Genomic DNA, 16,709 nt, shown 5'->3' on the forward strand with positions numbered 1-16,709 from the left:
AGGGTCTGACATCAAAGACAGTGGAAGCAAGTGGATAGAGGGTATTCTGGCCTCAAGGAACTTGTCCTTGGCCCTCCCGGAGCAGCCCTCTAATAAATTTGCCACACTCGTGAGTCACCTGGAGAGACTCTGGAAGAGGCTGCCAAAGAGAAGGGGACTATACCTGAGGTACAGGGCCTCCAAGGTCAGAGGAGAGAGGCTCTGCCATTAAGGCTGGTAGCTGCCAAATCAGGACAGGTGGGACCTGCAACTCTAGCTCCACCTCCTGTTGCCACATTTCCTGAATTTCTTATTTCCAGTGTCCAGGAGGAGTGTCAAGAAAGCTGAATACAGAATGCATTTGTGGGCATGGAGGGGCCCAGAGTTCCATACCCTGTGATTTTTGCCAAGCAGGTTCTGGGGTGATCAGGAGGAGTCTGATGTTCTGGGCTGGTGAGGGGAAAGGGAATTGAAGGTAAACTACTAAGGGTCCATGCCCCCCCCACACACCTTGTGGAAAGCAGGGGTTGGCCAGGAGGCTGAAGCATCTTCAGGGGAGGCTCCCTGTGGCACAGAGTGCAGGGACTCATCCCAACCCTGCCCCCCATGACACTGGGTTTCATCCCCTACCTTGGCACTTTCCTCACTGACTTGGTGAAGTTGGATACTACAATAGAGGACTATCTGGAGGTGGGGGGGGCTTAGCATTGTGGAGCAGGGACCAGAGTCCTGAGGTTTGGGAGCAGAGAGTCCCCGTACTGAGCCATGAGGTCTCTGTACTTGGAAAACCTTTCCTTATGACAGCCTCACAGTTGCCCCTGTGACCTGGGGTCTCCTGCCCATCTCAGTGCTGATTGAAGGGAGGCTGCACCTAGACTGGTGCCCAAGACTGATAATGGAGCAGAATTTCCTGAAGGCAAAGCTGCATGAGGTCTGTCTGAGTGGTCCACTGGCTCTCCCCCAGAGCTTGCCTGTCAGAGGAGAGTGAAGTCAGGACCCTGCACATCAGCAACACTTGAGTAGCCCAGCAGCCCCTGCCTGCCTGAAGCTTCGGTTGCCCCCTTCTGTGATCACAGGGGTTGTGCTGCAGGGTCCTGACCTGGAGCCTATTCATCTGTCCCACATCCTGCTTTCTCTGGACCCCAGGCCTTGCTTACATCCCATTCCCGTTCTCTGCATCTGAGTGAGCCCCTCCTGTGTCCTGGCCCAAGTACAGCCTAGGAAGGGGTGGTTGTAAGGTGCTAGTACTAACCAGGAAACTCTTTCTGAGGGACATTGGTTGTCTACTTTCCAGGGGAATGAGACCAACCACCAAAACAAGAATAAGGTGAACATTTGGGCCACTTCCTGTAGGGAAGGAGAGGGAGTGGGAATCAGAGATGTCCCTGGGAAGAACATTCCTTGGCTCCACCCCCTCAATCTCACATTTACTGGGATTGGTGGCTAAAAGAAGTAGAAGATCCATGTAGTTAGTCAGTAGGGATAGAGGAAAGGCATTAAGGAGAACTTCCTGGAGGAGGGCCTATTTCTACTTGCATCTGAGAACAGGTTGGGACTGGATGAATTTTTAGGCAGGAGGGTGGCCACTTGTGCCAAGGCTCTGTCCCGCTGCTTAGACTTCACCAGGCCCTGCAGCTTCCCTACCCAGGCTCTGTCTCCATCCTGTGCTTCTGTCTTGGCCCAGGAATACTGAGTTCTCATGGACATGATGCTGCTCCAGGCAGAGGCAGAGAATTACACCTTAGAGCCCCAGAATCCATTCAGGGCCTGGTTCCTGTCTGTGGAGTGGCTCAGCGAGGATGAGAGGTGAGGCCCAGAAGGAGCTGGATGAGGATTGGGGTGGATGTCCCTGCTAGCCCCTCTAGGGATCCTTCTTCTTCTTTGGCTTCCTGTGCAACCACAGGCCTCACTGCTGGGGTGCCAGACTCCACCTGTGGGATAAGCCTGGGTGGGACTCCTGAAGTGAATCTGCTGCTCAACTCACAGGTGTCCCTCTGTCCTTAGCTATATCCTGTCCTGATAGCTCAAGCCCCATTCATAGCTGGCCAGCAGAACTCAAGCACCAGGAGACCTGGCCACAGCCACCATCAGGGCTGAGCCTGTGTCACCAGTGGCCGAGCAAGGATTCCTCCTCAGTAGTTGGTGTACTTGTTGCGTGTGTGCCATATTTACTCAACACTTCTTCCTCCCACCTATTTCCTTATTTTGGGGGCAATAGTTAATAGCATTAAATAGTTTTTGATAGGTTAGAATAGCATTATATTAAAGCCCCCCCCCCCCTTCCCTCTTCTTGCTCAGGAGTATGGTTTGGTTCTTTTATTTCTTACAGCAATGAAAAAGATGCACAGACTCTCCTATTCATTCCTGAACTAAGAAACTTTATAGAGTCATCAACTAATCTATGTGGGAAGGAGAAGAGCTAGCCCTTGTTACTAGCTACTGGTGGCACCTGCAAATACCCTTTCCCAGAGGATAGGCTCATTTCAGTGTAAGGAATCTGGGCAAGCAGGAGTTACAGCCTGCAGGACTCCTGAAATGGAGAGGTTGCAGGTACTTTCCCAGGCATAGCAGCAACTAGCACTGAGCTGGTGAGGCATTAAGGATTCCTCACACTCCCCAGAACTATGTCCTGCCAAGGAGAGGGGCTGCCTTTCTCCACTCTAAAGCAAGGGAGACCAGGTCTTGCTTCCTTTGTGACATGGTGTTTTTTGTTTCTGTGTTTTTGTGTTGGTGCTTGTGTTTGTTTGAACTCAGTATTTAGAACTGGTAGTGTTCTAGTTCAGTCTCTGGAATTGTATCAGGACTAAGTGGGGAAAAGCATGTAAAGAGATCTAATCCTGTCTGCGGGAGAGACAAAGCCAGAGGAGGATAATTTGTAAATGGACAAAGGGCAGGCAGGACTTCAATCCTCAGTCTCCCTCCAGGGTTTCCAGGTTCACCCTTTACCAAGATTGGAATCTTCCTGGCATCATCATCATTTTCTTCTTCTTCTTCTTTTTTTTTTTTTTTTAAGGATTTTATTTATTTGACAGAGAGAGATCGCAAGTAGGCAGAGAAGCAAGCAGAGAGAGAGAGAGAGAGAGAGAGAGAGAGAGAGAGAAGGAGGAGGGAGGAGGAGGAGGAAGAAGCAGGCTCCCAGGCCCAGCAGAGAGCCATATGCAAGACTCGATCCCAGGACCCTGAGATCATGACCTGAGCTGAAGGCAGAGGCTTAACCCACTGAGCCACCCAGGCAGTCCCTTCCTGGCATCTTGTCCATGATCTCTGGATTCCTTTCCATGCTTATTTTGGGTGTGGGAGAAAAATGGAAGGTGTACCTTGCAGACCACTGCTGCGTCTGGTTCCATTCACATCTACACTGACCCAGGAGCTAGGATTTTCAGCACTCCTGCATTTCCTTAAGCAGTCCTTTGGAAGGCAACAATGCCCTCCAGGCCCCAGCCTCTTGGTCAGATCCATGGTAGCCACTGTTCCCTGGATAGGGCCTGATGAAGCAGGGATTGGTTCTCTCTTGCTAGGATAATTTCCACACTCTCCTTGCTGGACAAGGGGACTGTTAAGTCCATGTTGTTCTGAAGTCCGTGGTCTGAAGCATTCACATGTTTACAACTCAGTCTCTGTTTGCAGAGTTCCACTGACCTGTGTGAAATAGGGAACTCTATATGACCCCATAAACCTAGGTACAGATTGAAAGTGAGCAGGTAAGAAGCATCTATCATGGAAATTGATGCCCTAACAAAGCAGGTAGGAATATTTCTACCAGACAAAACAGAATGTATTAAAAGAGTGTAGTACAACATAAAGAAGGACACTACTTCATATTAATGGAGACCATGCAATAAGATAGAACAACTTGAAATATTTAGACACCCAAAATAGGAGCACCAAAATGCGTAAGAGTTCATAACAAACATAAAGGAAAATTTTTTTTTTTTTTTAAATTTATTTTTTATTTTCAGCATAACAGTATTCATTATTTTTCACCACACCCAGTGCTCCATGCAATTCGTGCCCTTTATAATACCCACCACCTAGTACCCCAACCTCCCACCCCCCACCCCTTCAAAACCCTCAGATTGTTTTTCAGAGTCCATAGTCTCTCATGGTTCACCTCCCCTTCCAATTTCCCCCAACTCCCTTCTCCTCTCTAACTCCCCATGTCCTCCATGCTATTTGTTATGCTCCACAAATAAGTGAAACCATATGATAATAAAGGAAAATTTTTACAGTAATACCATACAGTAGTGGACTCTAACACCAACTCTTTAAAATTTTTTTTTTTATTTTTTAAATTCTTTTCAATATACCAGAATTCATTGTTTATGCACCACACCCAGTGCTCCATGCAATACGTGCCCTCAGTAATACCCACCACCAGGCTCACCCAACTTCCCACCCCCTACGTCCCTTAAAAATCCTCAGATTGTTTTTCAGAGTCCATAGTCTCTCATGGTTCATGTCCCCCTCCAATTTCCCTCAACTCCCTTCTCCTCTCCATCTCCCCATGTCCTCCTCCATGTTATTTCTTATTTCCACAAGTAAGTGAAACCATATGATAATTGACTCTCTCTGATGACTTATTTCACTCAGCATAATCTCTTCCAGTCCCATCCATGCTGATACAAAAGTTGGGTATTCATCCTTTCTGATGGAGGCATAATACTCCATAGTGTATATGGACCACATCTTCCTTATCCATTTAACCGTTGAAGGGCATCTTGGTTCTTTCCACAGTTTGGCGATTGTGGCCATTGTTGCTATGAGCGCTGGAGTTCAGATGGCCCTTCTTTTTCTTTTTTAATTTATATTTTCTTTATTTTCAGCATAACAGTGTTCATTATTTTTTTTCACCACACCCAGTGCTCCATGTAATCCGTACCCTCTCTAATACTCACCACCTGGTTCCCCCAACCTCCCACCCCCCCGCCACTGCAAACCCCTCAGATTGTTTTTCAGAGTCCATAGTCTCTCATGGTTCACCTCCGCTTCCAATTTCCCCCAACTCCCTTCTCCTCTCTAACTCCCCATGTCCTCCATGCTTTTTGTTATGCTCCACAAATAAGTGAAACCATATGATAATTGACTCACTCTGCTTCAATTATTTCACTCAGCATAATCTCTTCCAGCCCCGTCCATGTTGCTACAAAAGTTGGGTATTCATCCTTTCTGATGGAGGCATAATACTCCATAGTGTATATGGACCACATTTTCCTTATCCATTTGTCAATTGAAGGGCATCTTGGTTCTTTCCACAGTTTGGCGACCATGGCCATTGTTGCTATAAACATTGGGGAACAGATGGCCCTTCTTTTCACTACATCTGTATCTTTGGGGTAAGTACCCAGTGGTGCAATGGCAGGGTCATAGGGAAGCTCTATTTTTAATTTCTTGAGGAATCTCCACATTGTTCTCCAAAGAGGCTGCACCAACTTGCATTCCCACCAACAGTGTAAGAGGGTTCCCCTTTCTCCACATCCCTTCCAACACATGTTGTTTCCTGTCTTGCTAATTTTGGCCATTCTAACTGGTGTAAGGTGATATCTCAATGTGGTTTTAATTTGAATCTCTCTGATGGCTAGTGATGATGAACATATTTTTCATGTGTCTGATAGCACAGATGGCCCTTCTTTTCACTGCATCTATATCTTTGGAGTAAGTACCCAGTAGATCAATTGCAGGGTCATAGGGAAGCTCTATTTTTAATTTCTTAAGGAATCTCCACACTGTTCTCCAACATGGCTGCACCAACTTGCATTTCCACCAATAGTTTAAGAGGGTTCCGCTTTCACCACATCCTCTCCAACACATGTTGTTTCCTGTCTTCTTAATTTTGGCCATTATATCTAGTGTAAGGTGGTATCTCAATGTGGTTTTGATTTGAATCTCCCTGATGGCTAGTGATGATGAACATAAAAATGTTTGTGTCTGATAGCTATTTTTATGTCTTCATTGGAGAAGTGTATGTTCATGTCTTCTGCCCATTTTTTGGCATGGTTATCTGGTTTGTGTGAGTTGAGATTGAGGAGTTCTTTATAGATCCTGGATATCAGCCTTTTGTCTGTACTGTCATTTGCAAACATCTTCTCCCATTCCGTGGGTTGCCTATTTGTTTTGTATAACACCCACTTCTATTAAGGAGACATGATGCAAACTGATAATCAACAAGGAAACAATGTTTTGAGTTATGCACTGGTTTGAACAGATAGATGCAGAACATTCTGCCCTAAAACAGAAGAATACTCATTCCTTTCAAGTGCACATAGAACATTCTCCAGAAGAGATCACATGTTAAGGCCACAAAACAAGTCCCAACAAATTTAAAAATAAGCATATCATACCGTGCATCTTTTCTGACCATGATGCTATGGAACTAGAAATGAACCACAAGAGAAAACCTTGAAATACCATGAATCCATAGAGGTTAAAGAACATGCTACCAAACAGTGATTGGTCAGCCAAGAATTCAAAGAGGAAATTAAAAACTACATGGAAATAAATCAAAATGACAAGCCAAGGGACCCAAAACTTTGAGATAAAGCAAAAGTGAATCTTACAGGATGAGTTCCAGCAATGTAGGCCCACCTCCAAAAGCAAGAAAAATCTCCCAAACCTACCTGACACAAAAGGATCTTGCAGAAGAACAACATAGAGCTCTAGAGGAGTCACTCAGCCTTGGCAAGTTGGAGGCCCTGCTGCTGGGCCTATGCATAACTTCCAACTTAATTCTAAGTCCAAGCCTGAACAGTGTTTTTCCCTTCTTCAAGCTCAATTCCTACAAGGGTCACTGTGAAATCAACCCTTCAGGGGATTCTAGAATGAGAGAAACTGCCCAAAAGGCAAAGGAAGCAACAACCCCTTCCCTATTGGTGTATATATATGTGGTTGATTAATTTTCTCTTTGTGGAACATTCCACAGTGGTTTTTTGGGAAGATCCTCCAGACTCTGATTCCTGGGCATCTTGTGAAAATGCAGATTCAGATTGAGGACCCTGGGAGTCTGCATTTCCAAGATACACCGAGCTGATGCCAAGGCAACTTGTCCATAGACCACATGGAGAAACAAGGTACCAGCAGACCAACTGACCAAAGTTCATCTCTTTCACCACCAAAAAGAGATTAATCAGCAGCAGATTGGCAATAACAAAGAGGTATTTTTATTATCAGGAAGATGAACAGCCAGGGCAGGACTTTGTCCATACCTACAGGCTTCTCCTCATATTTTCTTCCAGAGTCAGATCAAGGCAGAATGGAATGGGTCCATAGTGTATGGATTTCATTAGCCCGATGGCTTTCTTTCCTGTGCTCCCCTGTATCTCTGATGTGTGCAGAGCACAGACTCCTTTCGAGAGGGATGGCCAAGGCTGAAACCAGGGTGGAAGCCTGAGCTCCTGAGTCAGCCCTGGCACATGGGCAGAGGCATGCTGTGGTGGCCACTCTTTGTGTGGTGTGCGAGGTCCCTTGGAAATCTCCATGAATGGGGGAACTTGTGACAGGATTGGCATAAGGCAATGCTGTACACTACACTGATTTCCCAATTGATTTTACAAGAACTCACAAAACTTTTAACCTGAGCCCTGTGGGTCTTTTATGAACAGGGAGATTATGGTAGGGCTTCACCACAGCCTAATGGTGCAGAATAACAGGGCCTTTGTGGAGTGAGGCATTCACATTGAAGATAAAATGTTTGGGTGGTCTGGGGTAATGAAGGTATTTAAGTTAAGCATATGTATTTCAGACTGAACCACAAGTTTCCCATACAGAGTCTTGGCTCATGAGGACTCCAAAGGGGTGAGGCTGGCCAGGTATAGATTTGGGATAAAGGCGACAGGCAGCCTGCTTCCCCCACTGCCTTCTGCCTTCCTCTTTGCCTACTTGTGATCTCTCTCTGTCAAATAAATAAATAAAATCTTTAAAAAACCCATATATATATATATTAAAAAGATAATTTTTTTAAAAGATTTTATTTATTTATTTGACAGAGAGAGAGATCACAAGTAGGCAGAGAGGCAGGCAGAGAGAGAGAGAGGAGGAAGCAGGTTCCCTGCCCAGCAGAGAGCCCGATGCGGGACTCGATCCCAGGACCCTGAGATCATGACCTGAGCTGAAGGCAGCGGCTTAACCCACTGAGCCACCCAGGTGCCCTAAAAAGATAATTTGGAAGCCTTGATGGAATACCTCTCTGTGAATGCCAGGTAAGAAGAAGAATTTTCCAGAATAGGGGTACCAAATATGTCAGGTACCACACCCCCTTATCATCTTTAGGAGAAAATTTTTTTAAGCAAACACAATTTGAAGAGTTTTGACACATGTATATATCCAGGATTATGAACAGAGACATCATTCTCAAAAGTTCCCTGATGCCCTTATAATTCTTCCCTCCCCCAACCATCCCGTCACCAGGTAATCACTTTTGCTTCATTCATTCATTCATTCATTCATTCTTGTGCAAGGGTGCTCTTTATTTATTTAAATTCAATGAATTAACATATAATGTATTATTAGTTTCAGAGGTAGGGACCAGTAATTCCTCAGTCTCTTATAATGCCCAGTGCTCATCACATCATGTGGCCTCCTTAATGTCCATCACTCAATTAGCCCATCCCCCCACCCACCTTTCCTTCAGCAATTCTCAGTTTGTTTCCTATGATTAAGAGTCTCTTATGGTTAATCTCCTTCTCTTTGGCTTATTTTCCCTCTCTTCCTCTATGATCCATTTGTTTCTTAAATTCTACATATGAGTGAGATCATATGATAATTGTCTTTCTCTGATTAACTTATTTTGCTTAGTATAATACCCTCTAGTTCCATCCACATCGTTGCAAATTGAAAGAGTTCATTTTTTTTTGGAGGCTGAGTACTATTCCGTTGTACATACCACCTATATAGCATTCCACATATATACCACACCTTCTTAATGCATTAATCTGTCATTGGACATCTGGGTTCTTTCCACAGTTTGGCCATTGTGGACATTGCTGCTATAAAAATTCAGTGCATGAGCCCCTTTGGATAACTACATTTGTGTCTTCAGGGTAAATACCTCATAGTGCCATTGCTGGGTAGTAGAGTAGTCCTATTTTTAACTTTTTCAGGAACCTCCAAATTGTTCTCCAGAGCACTTACCAGTTTGCGTTTTCACCAACAGGGCCAGAGGGTTCCCTTTTCTCCTCATCCTCACATGTCTCATTTCCTTACTTGTTAATTTTAGCCATTATGACTAATGTGAAGTGGTGTCTCATTATGGTTTTGATTTGTATATTTCTGGTCCCAAGTGGTGTTGAGCATTCTTTCATGTGTCTGTTGGCCATTTGTATATTTTCTTTGGAGAAATGTTTGTTCATGTCCTCTGCCAATTTCTTTCTTTTTTTTTTTTTTAAGATTTTATTTATTTATTTGACAAACAGATCACAAGTAGGCAGAGAGGCAGGCAGAGAGAGAGGAGGAGGCAGGCTCCCTGCTGAGCAGAGAGCTGGATGCAGGGCTTGATTCCAGGATCCTGAGATCATGACCTGAGCGGAAGGCAGAGGCTTAATCCACTGAGCCACCCAGACGCCCCCTCTGCCCATTTCTTGATTGGAATATTTATTTTTTGGGTGTTGAGTTTGATAAGTTCTTCATAGATTTGGGATACTAGCCCTTTATCTGATAAGACATTTACAAATGTCTTCTCCTTTTCTATCAGTTGTCTCTTGGTTTTGTGGACTGTTTCCTTTGCTGTGCAAAAGCTTTTTGTCTTGATGAAGTCCCAATAGTTCTTTTTCACTTTTGTTTTGCCTGCTTTCTGTCCCTTTAGATTAATTTTGGATTCCCTAGAATTTTATATACATAGAAACAAGATGTAAGTATGTACATTATGGTTTGTTTTAGCCACCATAATAATTTTCATATTCAACTTTGTTGTGTGCATCAATAGTCTGTTACTTTTCATTGTTGTCTAATATTCCATTATATGGCTACACTAAAATTTGTTCATCCATTCACCTGCTGATAAACATTTCAGTTTTGTCCAGTTTGCTTTTCTAGATTAAGCTATTGTGAATAGTCATCTTTGTATAAACATATGCTTTCATTCTTCTGGAAATGGGATATCTAGATTGAAAGGGAAGCATATAACTTTTGAAGAAAATTGCCAAATTATTTTCCCAAGTAGTCGTACCATTTTACACTTCTATCAGCAGACTGGGACAGTTGCTGTTGCTTCACATCCTTGTCAAACCTTGGTATGGCCAGAATTTTTTTTTTTCTATATCATTTTTAAAGATTTTATTTATTTATTTGAGAGAGACAGAGAGTGCACAAGTGAGCACATAGGCAGGGGGAGGGGCAGAAAGAGAGGGAGAAGCAAATTCTCCGCTGAGGAGTTGATGGCCAGACTTTTTAATGTTAATTGTACTTGTAGATTTTATAGTGGTGTCTCAATATGATTTTCATTTCCTTTTCCTTAATGACTAATGATGTGGCACATCTTTTCATGCATATATTTGCTATTTTAAAACCTTCTTTGGTGAAGTGGCTCTTCAGATCCATTGCCCTTAAAAAAATTGGGATTGTCTTAATATAGAGTTGCAAGAATTGTTTATATATTCTAGATACAAGTCTTCTCCAGATATATATTTTCTAAACATCTTCTTCCACTTAAAAAAAAAAAGCCTCATGGAGGATTTTTGAGAATCAAGGAGTTGAAGCTTGGGAGGTAAATGGTACTCCCAGACTGGTGTGTTTTATTCTAGAGTCTCTGGTACTTTAGAAGCTGCTTCTGCTGGCACACCTTCCTCCAATTCTCTCTCATCATAGTGACATGGAAACATCAGGTCACCTCTACTTAAAATCTGCAGGTCAGCTTTGGCCTCCACTGCCCATCCTCCACCTCATTTGAAGCAATGGTGCCATAGATACTTCCACACTTTTCTTCTTTGGTAACACATAGGAACAATTTTTAACTCAAATATCAGATTATGATATGCTTTAAATACATACAATTTTGTCAGTAATAGTTCTATTTACAAAAGTCAACCATCCTGTAGCAGTTACTATAGCTACATGACAAATTATCCCAAATCTTATAGTCCAAATAAACACCCTTCATTTTTGCTCAGAAGCCTACAGTACGGCTGATAGGAGGCAAGTTCAAGTGATTTCAGGTGGGCTTGCTGACACATCTGCAGTCCTATGAAACCTGTCTCTATATTTGTAAGTGGTTCCATATTACCATTAACCTTCTGTTTCTCTATGGTTCCTGTTCACTGCATTGTAGTAATAACACAGCTTCTGGCAGGCTCTGGGATCCCTCTCATGGGCTCAGAGGGTTTGTAGACCTCTAGAAATTTCTTGATTTGGTTCTCTGAGACGCTGACCCTGAGAAAAAATATTTGAGTCTAAGTAGCTCATTCCAGGAAGTGGAGAAGTGGAGACAGGAAGGTAGAGGGGCAGCCAATACAGTGTCTATGTTAATGAAGAGGTTACCACTGTTGGAAACTGGGACATAGTGACACTGGGAATGGGCCTCCAGATGGTCCCATCCAAGGGACAAAGAATGGAAAGTTTTCTGAGGCTGAGAACCATGCGGTAAGAGCTATGTGAGCCTCTTTTCTCCTTAATCAGGGCTTTGACTCTGAGGCTTCTCCCTCAAGGTTGCCGGCCGTGAAGGCTGGGCCTAGTCTTGTCAGCTAGGTTCCTATTGACCTATTTTAAGTCCATTATAAGTAGGCAATATGTGCCATGTTTAGGAACCTTGTGGGTAATCACAAAATGCAAATGGGCTCAAACAATACCAGAAATATCTGACCTGTTTTCCCTTACAGCATAATCATCTGAAGCCACTTTTGAGAGACAAAGGGGGCTGGATTTCTGAGTTAAAGGGTTCTGTTGTGCCAGTAGTGCATTGGCTGCACCTGTTTCAGCTTTGCTGTGGATCAGCAGGATGGAATGACCATCAGAAGCTGCCATTCCATCATCTTGTACAAGCACCACCAGATAGAAATCTGCTTTTAATGAAGTAGCAGTTATTTGTGATGATTTATCAGGAAATGCCTTGTTACATGAGATGATAGTTTAAACATTAAAGGAATCCCTGAAGCCTCATGATTTGAAAGTCCATGAAAGAATTAAAGCAGTTGTATGCAAGCCAACTTAACAGTAGGGAGAATCTAAAATGGTCTAATTTCTCAGAAGATGTTGTGTCAAGACTTGGATAAAGTGACTTCTGAGCTTGCTGTCAAAAAATGACAAGGGTAGTGACAAGTCCCTGCTTCTGATCCACAAATTCTCTCCCAGACTCCGACTAAATGTTTCTGGACCTGCATATTTTTCTGCCTTTCAGATTTTTGCCATCTCACAAGGTTGTGTTGGACCACAATTTTGGCTCTTGTGCCCTCCCCTGCCTATTACCAGCCACAATTTCAATTTATTGTATACATGGATACCAATCTGAGTAACTTCATGCTTTCCAGGCTGAAGAACCCCCAATCAACATTCACACACAGGGTACTTGATTAACACATTCATTTATTTCGGGAAGTAGTGTTGAAAGTATCCGGGTGACCAATATTAGGGGGCTCAGCAAACACAAAGCCCCAATATTTACTTACACTGTCTCAATGTCAAACATTCCAGTTCAAAGGCAGGGGAAAAAGCAATGTTCTAGTTCAAAGGCCATGAGGTAGGAGGAATTCTCTCTAAGTCAGGAGAGGGACAGTCTTTTTCTTTTTTTTTTTTTTTTATTCTGGTCTTTAATTGATTGGATGTGGCCCACCCACATTCGAGAGGGCAATCTGCTTCACTGTTTACCAACTTAAATGTTAGTCTCATTCAGAGACACTCTCCACAGACACAGCCAGAACAATGTTTGACCAAAATAACAGGGCACCCTGTAACCCAATCAAATTGCACATAAAATTAGCCATCCTAATAGTCTTCATTTCTTTCAGCAGCCCCAATTATGGATGTGCCTTTGTTCACTAAATCAGTCTCTGTTCATGGATGTTTGATGATTTTTAATCCTTTGTTATTGTGAATAGCTCTGGGATGAATTGCCCTGTGCCCCCTCTTTTTTTTTCTTTGCCCCTGCATCAGTGGTTCAGTTTCCCAGAAGTGGGCATTCTGGGTCAAAGGGTAAATGCATATGTCATTCCACCTCCCTGGGGACTGTACCATTTTGCTTGGTACCAAAAACGCCTGAAAGCACTTGTTCCCTGGGGAAACAGGGATCCACATTTGGTTAAGGAGAACACCATCACTCTTGACTATGGACATTGGTTTAGGACCAAACTGGCCAATGGGAGGGACTGATGGGAGTTTTGTGAAAGCACGAGGACAGAGAAGCTGTCTCTCCCTGGGCATTGCTCAGCTAACTGTTGTAAACCTCCAGTCTCTAGGAGCAACCACATACAGAGAGCCTGGTTAAGAATGATACTGACCGAGGTGCCTGGGTGGCTCAGTGGGTTAAGCCTCTGCCTTCGGCTCAGGTCATGATCCCAGAGTTCTGGGATTGAGCCCCATATTGGGCTCTCTGCTTAGCAGGGAGCCTGCTTCCCCCTCTCTCTCTGCCTGCCTCTCTGCCTACTTGTGATCTCTGTTTGTCAAATAAATAAATAAATAAATCTTAAAAAAAAAAAAAGAAGAATGATACTGACTAAGAAGTAGAGGCCAGAGAGACAAAAAGGACTGTAAGATAGACTCCTGATGAATTCTATCCTCCTGGATCTAGCTGGACCAGAATCAGAGGGTTTTCTTACACTTTTTCAGTTATGAGACCAAAAATTCAGTTTTTAAAAGTCAAATAGCATTTCACTTATATGTGGAATCTAAAAAATAAAAGAAACAAGCAAAACACACAAAACAAGAACCAGAAATAGAAGCTAGTAGCTGCCAGAGGGAAGGGTGTTTGGGGATGGGCAAAATCAGTGAAGGTGAGTGGGAAGTATAAGCTTCCAGTTATGGGATGAATAATTCACAAGGATTAAAAGCTCAGCATAGGGAATATAGTCAATGGTATTGTGATAGCACTGATGGTAGCTACGCTTATAAGTACAGCATCATGTATAGACTTGTCCAATTACTGTTAAACACCTGAAGTAATATAAAGTTTGTATGAACTCTAATTCCATTTTCAAAAAGTTGAAATGAATCCATTTTTCTACAACCAAGAGAGTCCTACCAGATGCAGCCTGCTGCAGAAAACATGGTTTCTTCCTTCACAGGAATTTACAATTGCAATGAAGTCATGAAAAACAATGAGAACAATGTAAGATAGAGTAGCATCAGGTGCTGTGCTTTGTTGTAGACTGAGTGCCATGAGTCCTTCAGAGGTCAAAGGAAGAGCAGACAGTGGGCCTTGGGGTGATAGGATTTGGGAGGGTAGAATGTTGAAGAGCTCCATAATCCTGTGCCTGCAATTTGAAATCTGATATGGTCTGAGAACCAAAAGTTTTGGTGGTGTTGGGGCAAACTTGTATTTAAGGTGAAGGTGCAGAAACTAAACTGTTGTCTTAGGGGATATGGCTTCAGACCCTCCCAGGGGTGATAGATATGTCATATTTTGTAGATCTATAGTTTTACACTCCCAATGTTCAAACTATTTAAATTCTGAAACACATTTGTCCCTACAGAATGCCTAAAAGACCGTACTCTGTGCTTCATGTCTCAGGGAAGTGAGGGGATGTGTTTTCTGAGGCCTAGATATTGGGGTGGGTGTCAGGGAACCCCACAGGCATGACTTGAAAGGCACCCATTCCATGGGAAGCAGGAAAATGATAGGATGTCTTAAACATTTTAGATGTACAAACTCTCCAGTGTCTCCTGTGTGTAAGTCTCTACTATCACCCAAGTGGGACTGCTGTGTAAAACGTGTCAGCCTGTGACCTTCCCAAAATTGCCTGGTCAAGGCATCAGGTGGGGGAAGCATCCACGTTGGGCCCCTCTCCACTGGATACAAGGGCACTCTGGTGCTGGCCACCCATTCAGCATGTGGGAACCCATATTTCAACTTACTTCAAAGTGCCATGTGCTGTTTCAGATCCTTAGTCTGAGGCAGGTTAACCCCTAAAAGTACGGCCTGAGGAAAGGATTTGAGTCAGGTGGCTAAGTGGGAGGTGGCCCAGGATGTGCTGGGGAAGTAGGGCAAGGATATTAATACAAGACTGGTCAAGGAGTGAGTTACTGTTGTGGGCAGTTGGGGCTCACTCCTGTTGAAGGGCCTCTAGGAGACTATATGGGACATGCCTCAGAATTGTCCCACTGAGCAGAGAGGAAGCTAGGGAATCTATCCTCCAACTCCTTGAATGTTGCATGAGGGGAAGTATGTGTCTTCCAGTCCTCAGGTGGAGAAGAAGAAAGAGGCAAACAGGTAATGGAGGTAGGAAGCTGCCAGGGTGCACTGAAACTGCCCACCAGCTGCAGGTGAGCACAGGGTGAGCTGAGGGGATGTGGCACACGATGTCTTCTTCAGGGATCCCACTAATAGTTCCCACCCAACATTTGCTGATTTTGATTGGCCACACTGTTCAGCTGCCCCTCTTCTCTGGCCACCTAGAAGCCCCCTAGGGTCAGGAACTGTTTCCATTCATAGCTGTATCCTCCATGCCTAGCATGACTTGTGGGTCAGATCAATGTCCAATTAGAATTTACCAAATGAACAGATACCACCATATTTGTCTCAGCTTCTCCCTGGGTTCTTTACTCCAATTGTTCTCCACAGAGTGCACTGCAGGTAAGATGGCAGTTTCCTCTGCTGCCACTGACTGAAGGCAGGGTTGGCAAAGAATCCACTCCATGTCCCCACTTAACCACATTTGGCCCTCCTTCTGGATGCTGAGCCAGGAGACCTCTGTGGCTGGAATGAGTCATTGCCTAGCTTCTTGGACCCTCCTGGCAGGAAGCGAAACTTTACTCTAGGTGCCTCTGCAGGGTCAGGCAGGGTCCTTACTTACACTCCACACAATAGCTCTCACACTTGCCATCATAAAACTTTCAGAGGTGTTGGCTTTCTTTGGGTTTCCAAAGATAAGCAGACTCATTGCTACCCAGATGTCTGGCTGGTGCCTGGTCCTCAGGTAGTTTCATTCACCAGTTTTGTAGTGATGCAGAGGGAAGCCTCTTCTGTCAGCATAGGGTAAACTTAATCCCCTAAGCAGTGACTGATTCAAAATTTCCACACAGACAGGGCTTACTGGTAACCATCTGTTTGAAAGTGGGATCAGGTAACTTATATAGAACTATCTTAATGTGGCAAGCACCTTAATATCACTCAGGTTGTGTATTAATTTGCAGTGACTTAATGGAGGGGTTGGTAGATTACAGGAAATTGAAGGATGCCATCACTTGGGCCCCTATTCATTATGAACAAGATGCCCTATGATAGAATTTGGTGCAAATGTGATGGGTGAGAAGCAGAGCAAAGTCAGAGGAGACCTCGACATTTAGCCACCAAAAATTCACCTGACCTCTGCTATTTTTTTTTTTTTAATAACATGAGTGTTTTTGTAGGCAAACCAAGTTAAATCTCTGTTAGAAAAATTAACCATCACTCCTGAGCTTGGATAGGTGTCTTCTGTTTGTAGTGTTATAATTTTCAATAATCCCCTGGTACAGGCTCTACCATCCAGATCCTCACCTCCTCAGCTGCTGGCACTGGAGAGCTGTCTCCATCTGTCTAGCTGAGTAACTGTTTACCACATCATTAATTGATCTGTGGAGATTTTGGAATTTGCAAATCTCTGTGTTTCCCTGAATGA

The sequence above is a fragment of the Mustela nivalis genome, assembly GCF_964662115.1.
Source record: "Mustela nivalis genome assembly, chromosome: 8".
In the NCBI taxonomy this organism is placed as follows: Eukaryota; Metazoa; Chordata; class Mammalia; order Carnivora; family Mustelidae; genus Mustela; species Mustela nivalis.